This window comes from Triticum aestivum, chromosome 7B, assembly GCF_018294505.1.
Source record: "Triticum aestivum cultivar Chinese Spring chromosome 7B, IWGSC CS RefSeq v2.1, whole genome shotgun sequence".
Lineage (NCBI taxonomy): Eukaryota > Viridiplantae > Streptophyta > Magnoliopsida > Poales > Poaceae > Triticum > Triticum aestivum.
The window spans coordinates 571,418,090-571,425,772 of NC_057813.1; the positions used below are offsets into that span (position 1 = coordinate 571,418,090).

At 45.2% G+C, this 7,683-nt stretch overlaps 1 long non-coding RNA gene across 2 annotated transcripts; it reads right to left on the minus strand.

Moving 5' to 3' along the window:
- Nucleotides 1-609: 609 nt before the first annotated feature.
- Nucleotides 610-7,237, minus strand: LOC123160065 (uncharacterized). 2 transcript variants are annotated; one of them, XR_006479983.1, is made up of 5 exons: nucleotides 6,702-7,237; nucleotides 5,908-6,599; nucleotides 5,728-5,801; nucleotides 2,769-2,840; nucleotides 610-850 (listed from the first exon to the last, which is right to left on the minus strand). It is a non-coding gene; the product is annotated as an uncharacterized lncRNA (long non-coding RNA). The 2 variants fall into 2 exon arrangements; XR_006479982.1 differs by having other exon boundaries at nucleotides 5,908-7,237.
- Between the last annotated feature and the right edge of the window lie 446 nt (nucleotides 7,238-7,683).

A 7,683-nucleotide genomic window follows, 5' to 3' on the forward strand; every position in this document is an offset into this window, starting at 1 on the left:
TACTAGAAAACAACTAGTGCCGAAATATAAAACATGACAGAAGAAGCCCAAAAAAAAAATCAAGCGTTATCATTTTCTGAAATTCACTAAAGCTGAATAAGTGTCGACTCTGGAAGAGGCACTCAGTATAACTCGAACCTTTCTACGTATTATATTTCTTTGTTTGTTCTTTGTCATGGTTTGAAGAAGCACTGAAAAAAATGTTACATAGGTAGTATAAGGAAATTCAGGACAAGAACTGAAATTGGCACCACCAGTACCAGATATATAAATAATTGCAGACATGTTGTCTGATACCTGGAAGAACCATCCAACATTTGTCCAGGAAGGGTGTTCCATAAAGTGAAGTTACGTGAACTAATTGGAGCAAATTACATAGGATTGGTACAAGGATCAAGTAATAAAAAAAAAGAGGACAACCTGGTGCATGTAGCTCCCGCTTGCGCAGGGTCCAGGGAAGGGTCCGACCACTTTGGGTCTATAGTACGCAGCCTTTCCCTACATTTCTGTAAGAGGCTGTTTCCAGGACTTGAACCCATGACCTCATGGTCACAAGGCAGCAGCTTTACCACTGCGCCAAGGCTCCCCTTCTACAAGGATCAAGTAATGCAATATATAATTCCCTAGAAATGTTGTATAAAATTTGCTAGTAGGAGAAAGAAAGATAGAAATAGAGCATTGGAAATGGTGTGGTAACTCTATAAGTAACTATAGCATGCATCATCCACCGCCAAAATCTTCGTGGGTAACATGCTGTCCCTTCCTCAAACCACCCCGCAATAGATATAGGGTTTACCAACCTCAGGCATGAATTAACTCCCTGTGCCGTCTACAAATTGTTCTTCTATTTCTGAAAATAAAGGAAAGAAATGAGGACATAGAGCATCATTCAGGATAGACCCAGATGTCCCTTGCAAATAACTTGGTAGAGTGCAAACCATCGTGACAACAATGACAACGTGAATAGAGAACCTGGTCACACATATGCATATATTGATAATGCATAAATTTCTTGTGGCACAAAAAGCAGTACAATTTGCAGTATGTGTAAATATCCTATGAGCAGTCAGGAAGGAGTGAAGTCTAAAATAAACCCTGAGGTTGTAGGAAACGACGTAGATGAACCCTCACGTTCAAATCCCTGAAATCGGTACCCCGACCTCTCCGATCCCGGTCTATCCTAAACCCACATATGTTTGGCAGTCTGGGAAAAGCACAATCCTACCGGAAACTCACTTCTCTCATGTCACGCGGGTCAAAACATCATAGCTATCTTCCTTGCTGCACAATCCTGATTGGAGATGCAGCCCGGGACCAAGCTCAACATCTCCCATGGCTTCGTCGCCGCTGTGTCTCGGAGGGTCACCGCCGTCCGCGACGACAAAGCTCTAGGCGTGGGCACGCACGCCAAAGGCGAAGACGACCAGAGCCACCTGAACTTCTTCTGTATCAACGAAGTGTTGCCGGAAGACACATGCGTACAGGGCTGGCTTGATATAGTTCTGTACAAGCAGGAACTAGTACGTGAGTCAGTGAGTCTGGCTTGATGGATTAGATTATCTCTTCACGGTACACGCACGCGAGACGCCGGATACCAATTGGTTCCAACATGACCTTGTGATATTTCTCTTGCCTTGTCTGATAGTAATCTAGGTGTAGTTCGCCGTTAATCTCGACAGTGCCAACACTCCGTTGATGGACACGGCGGCGGTGCTCGCCGCGGAGGCCAAGCCGCCGGTCTTCCCGTTAATATACTTCTTCATGTTCATGCGCTGTTGGTGGTATCCATGGCGCGGCACCCTCGCCCCGTTGGCGAAACCTTTCCTGCAGCCTAGCCTAGACGAGCAGCAATCGCTTGCCGGCGAGGGCTCCACTGGACGGGATAGCGCGCCATCATCCACGCACGCCGTTTATGCTTGGACGCGCCCAGGAGCTCGTCTAGGATGGCGTCGATGGCCGACCTGGCCCCGTTCGATACACTCAAGGCGAGTTCAAATTGATTGGGGACGGTGATGCATATGACAGGTGGGCCCATGTTGTAAGTGAGAGTAGAATCAATCCCGGCTGGGATCACGCCTTTTCTATTACAACAAACAGGATTTTACTCATCCAAGGTTTGGATTGACTGGGATCTGTAAATACAGGGTACCAATTTCAAAGATTTAGAGGTGAGGGTTCGTTTACGTCGAGCTGTACAACCTCAGGGTTTATTTTAGACTTCACTCGTCAGGAAGTATGCATAGACAATACCAAGATTGCAAGCAAATTCATGTCTTTATCATCGGGTTCCCTCCATGGTCGCAAGGTCTACTCAAATGAGTGTTCCTAAAAATCTCAAAAGACGTTGCCTTCTCATAGTCATTTTACCACGGACTGTTATGCTAATAGAAGAACATTCCAGTGGCAGTACAGGTACATACTATAACGCTATATCTATTATTCCAAATCAGTAATTAAGTGCAAAAAATTCAGAGGATAAGATAACCTTTTGGTTTGAAAAAAAGTAAACAAGAGAAGGTAACTGGTAAAATGCATAACGCTTGCACAACCACATTAAGAGTAATGTTATCATTTGGCGTACCCGTTATGGTCCTTTAAGAATGGACAACTCAGTGTTGAAACTTCATGACTTAACAACATATATATACTACCTTGCTAACAAAATATGCACCATGTTTAATATTTAAACCAAAATGAGAGGTTGTCTTTCTGTTGATAGACCGTCTTCTCTTGTCACTTCTGCGTTCAAAGGGATGTTGAGAACATACCAGTTACTCCCAAAAATAAGCTCAGATAGATGAATGCATACAATCTCTTTGTCCAAATAGCACCACAGTCACCTAGCAGGACAAAAAAAATATGAGATGCATCATACTGTTGATAAGAATAGACCTGCAAATAGACATCATGCACTATAGAAATCATGCTCAAATGGGAAAACGCTACCAATGTGCACATAAAAATATGGGCTCATCATCTCCACACAGAAATTAAATGCTCCACATTGTATTTAGTGCAAAGAAACTATTCATAATTTTAAATTTGTGCTAAAAATGAGTCTCAGTTTAACAGAGTTATTTCTTAGATAAATAAAGCATGCTGATTTTTTTATGCTAGTAGAAAAGAAGTTCATATGAGTACCAAGAATTTATCTAACTGTCACTTGATCTCTTCTCTAGTTAGGATATGTCATCTTTCCTAAGAAAGATTGAGCAAACCCATATGGAACAATCATTATCAGTATGGAATGGAAAGATAGCTGATCTGTCAAATACTCAACAAGAATTCCTCATGTTTGTACATTAACATAACTAGGGAAAAAGGGCAAGTTTAATTCAATAAACCGTGTGAGTATCAAATGCATAATCAATCCAAAATCACTATGTACATAGTTTAGCTCAATAGTTCCTCCAAGCAGCAGTGTATCTAATCAAATATTCAGCAAGACCGCCATACCGAGATTTCAGCGGCCACACTAAGATTCTGATTCACAGACATACCTAGCACACAATCAAGTTGCAGCATATTGGAAGGGGAATTTAGGGTTGGAGTGGAGATGAGCCAAACTGAGAGTGCAATTAGAAGAGAGAGAAGAAAGGGCCACCTGGCCATTGGAGTTGCCACTCCATTCGTCCTGGAGTAGCGTCCGAGCCAAAGATGAAATTGAAAGAAGGGCGAGGGCCAGGAGCCATTTCCTCTGGAGGCACCGGCTAACGACGAGACCAGGAAGTCTGGCGGCGGCAGACCTAGAGCAGGGGCGGCCGCTGCAGGTCGGTGAAGTCCGCGGGGAGCTTGAGCGAGGGAAAGGGGATGTGGTGTGTGTGGGAAAAGAGATGAGAGAGGGACCGGTGGAGATGTGTAGGCCACGGCCCGAGGCGGATGGGGGCGATGATTGGCAGCGGATGCAGGGCAGCGAACAGCCTGCTGCCCTTTCTCTCTTAATAGGGAAAGAGGATAACTTGCAATTTCAAGCTAATCGATAGGGAAAGAGGCTAACTTGCAACTTCAAGCTAATCGATAGGGAAAGAGGCTAACTTGCAATTCGGCATATCAGCTACCCATTGGCTATCTTCTGCATTGATTCCCATGGTAACAACCCTAGAATATTACGATTGTCAAGCAGTGCTACGACTTAATCAAATGCATATAAATCAAACATGTGTGTGCATGGAGTAGAAGTTAATATCTGAGATTGCATCAAACATAAATATGTTGAATCTTGACCACCTCACCATGAAGCTTAATCATCTTAAGTTCTTAACCCAAGTGGTGGTCATCAGTTGGCATCACAAGTAAACATGCAAAGATGCCATATGCAGGTTAACATTAGAATTACATTGACATTCATCTCCTTTTACCAGTCATCTCAACTACCGAAGTCTACTAGTCAAGTAGTACTTGGCTAAACCAGATGATGTTAGCCTACAAATTTCTCCTATTCTGAACATTATTTCCACATCTCACAGCATTCCATCAGAATCCTAAAGCAGGGAAAGATTATGTCTAGAATTGATTCAAGAACTGCCAAATGCTACCCAACACAAGATTATCGTTTAGTAGTAATTCAAGAACAGCAAAGCTTGTGCTGTTCAGCCATCCAGAAGTATTGGGGAAGGAGGGGGAGCAGACATCGGCAGCGTGGCTGACGAACCCGATGCCGACGGTGGACTGGAGTTGAGTGTGAGGAGGTTGGATCGTGGCTGCTTGGAGGAGTGAGTCGCCGTTGCAGTCAACGTCACGGCCACCGGCGCCTCACCCCGTCATGAACGCCCGCACCTCAACGCATCGCCATCGCCTCACCTCGTCACGGACACCAGCACCAGCGCCTGCCCCGTCCCTTGTGGTAATGGCGTCAAAGCGCTCTACATGGTAATCGCCTAGGTCTCGAGAGAGAGGAGAGGATTACGGGTGGTGGGGGGAAACGACGGGCCAAGGAGTGTATCGAATAACGGCTGATTACATGTGTAACTCAAAAACGACCAACCAAATGCCTACCCCTAGCCCAACCTTTATTTTAAGGGTGTATGTTTTACCGGTGTATTTTGGAATACAATGATCCAAGCGGGGCCTTAGGATTTGGTCGACAATTTTCGCCATTTGGTTGATTGGTAACCGGAGTATCACCAAAGAACTAGCTATGGACAGGGGTGCGTGGAAGCTTGCTATCCATGTGCCAGAGCCATGAGTTGGTCGCGAGATCTTATGGGTTTCACCTCTAGCCTACCCCAACTTGTTTGGGACTAAAGGCTTAGTTGTTGTTGTTGTTGGTTGATTGGTAACCGGAACTGACATTCTGAGTAGAAAATGATTTACAGAAATGACGTCTAGTTATGCAGTCTTGAAATAATGTCAATATTAAATTTTCTGACAAAAACATTTGACTTCACGCTCTATTACCAAAATATTGCAGTAACCAGGACATGACCTCATGATTCCCTCACATTTTACATACAATAATTTCAACAAGGAAAACTAAAAGACCAGCCTACTCCCAGTCCCAACATTTGCTTAAGATCCTCCTCCACTCTAGGATGCCACATGATTCTCTAACAAATATTTCTTGCCTTGATTACACTAACAGGTCCAAAAAATTTAACAGAAACAAAAAGAAACCAAGAACACTAAAATCCGAATTCCACTTTCCGTCCACATAAATTGGGTAAGTACAAGAATAGTCATACGGCCATACCACCCAGTAATCATAAGTGCGAAAGATTCATGACATACCTTGTTCTGGAGCTGACTACAGAGCGATTTCCCCTTTTTAAGCCAGGGTCTCCCCTTGACTTTTGGTAGTTCTCCTGCTAAATAGAATTAACATCAAGATCACACATTTCGGATAGCAAGCTGAAAGGACTAACAAGTTGAAAAAATGAGGTATATAAGTGTGAAAGATTCATGACATACCTTGTTCTAGAGCTGACTACATAGCGATTTCCCCTTTTAGGCCAGGGTCTCACCTTGACTTTTGGTAGTTATCCACCTGCATAGAATTAGCATCAAGATCACACATTTCGGATAGCAAGGTGAAAGGACTAACAGGTTGAAAAATTGAGGTATATAAATCATCTCTACTCTTGGCAGATATTTATATGAACTAAGTTTTGAGGCTTCAGAGCCAGTTTCAGCCTTTTAGATGGCTAAAGGCTCAAACTTTCGTTCAATTTCCAGAGTAAGAGATCAATGATTTTATATAAAAGTGACCAAGGATGCAGATAATGTACGTCCAGATAAGTAGTTCCAACCAGACATTCAGCTTAAATTCTCCAATGACACCATTCATTTACACTGAAAACCGATACATCTTGGCTTCAATATTTCTTGCCAAATATCACAGCAACCACTGCCAAGAAATCATCCTCACATCTCCCCAGATTTTACACTTGCAACAAAATATGCTATCACGCTAAATAGAAGAATCAATTAGCACAAGAACTACTTATTAAAACAAAATTTCACCATCCATCATCCAGGAACAATTAAACAGAAGCGTCAAAAAAGAACAATTAAACAGCATTGCTGGCCCACACAAAAACATGGAAATAGCCGAGCCCTCCTTATTTTCAAGTTTAGCCTGAGCATCGTTCCAGTGCCATCAACTACAGTGAATGAAGAAAATGAGTGAGCAAACAAATAATCCAGAAGGCAAGTGTAAAAGGATTAATGTCGCAATGTGGCTCGTAAATCAATAAATTCTCAACTCGTAAATGTCGGTGCTCCACGGCTGGGATTTACTCAATTGGAACTGGGGCGTTGCCGCTTCGGGGCTCTTCATCCCACCGCGGGAAGCCTTCCTCCCACTCACCGGCGTGTCGGTGGCGAGCAGCACTAGTACTCCCCGGAGAAGCCGGCGGCGGGGAGCGCGGAGTGCACCTCGGCCCACCGCATCGCCTGCGCTTCCCACGACGGCGCCCCGCTGAGAGCGCCTCGCGCTCATACCTCGTATACCTCATCGTCCTAGTGGCACAGCACCTCCAATGGCGGCGGCAGCAGAAAACGAAGGGTTTGAGATTTTTTACATAGTGGTTCCTACTTGGAGAAATTAAGGATGTGCATCGGAGGCCACGCAGAGGAATGGAGGCAGCGGATGCTGCGTCCCCGACGCGCACACGATGGCTTCGGCGGCATCTGCGTCCCAGGCGTCCGGAGAAATGGGGACGGGGAGTTCGAGCCCGCGCATCAACGGTTTCGCTTGCGGCTCGGCGATGGCCCGACGCACGCGCGGTGCTGCGGCCGGTCTCGGCGTCGGCGCGGGGGGGGGGGGGGGGGGGGGGGGCGCTCGCAAGGGGTTGCGGCGGCGGCCGGCGGCGGGAGCGGCTTCGTGTGTGAGCACGGAGCAGCTTCGTGTTGGGGGTGTTTATTGTTCTTTTTTGAGAAAAAATCACTACACGGCCAATAACTTGCGCTGGCGCCCACTTTAGTCCCTAGTTACAAATATCCGAAAATACATCACCAAACTTGCTTTAAGGGTCACATACGGTCCAAAATATGATTTGCTCTACGTATATGCTGATTTGGCACTGGTCAAGTCGATCCATATGGGCGTTGACTGCCACATGTACCCAACTCACTCGAATACGCGTGCACGCGTTTTTTTTTTGCAAAACTGCTAGTTATTAATAGATCCCACCACCTGGTCGGATCGAACCACCAATCTGCCCCTCCACCTGGTCGGATCGAGCA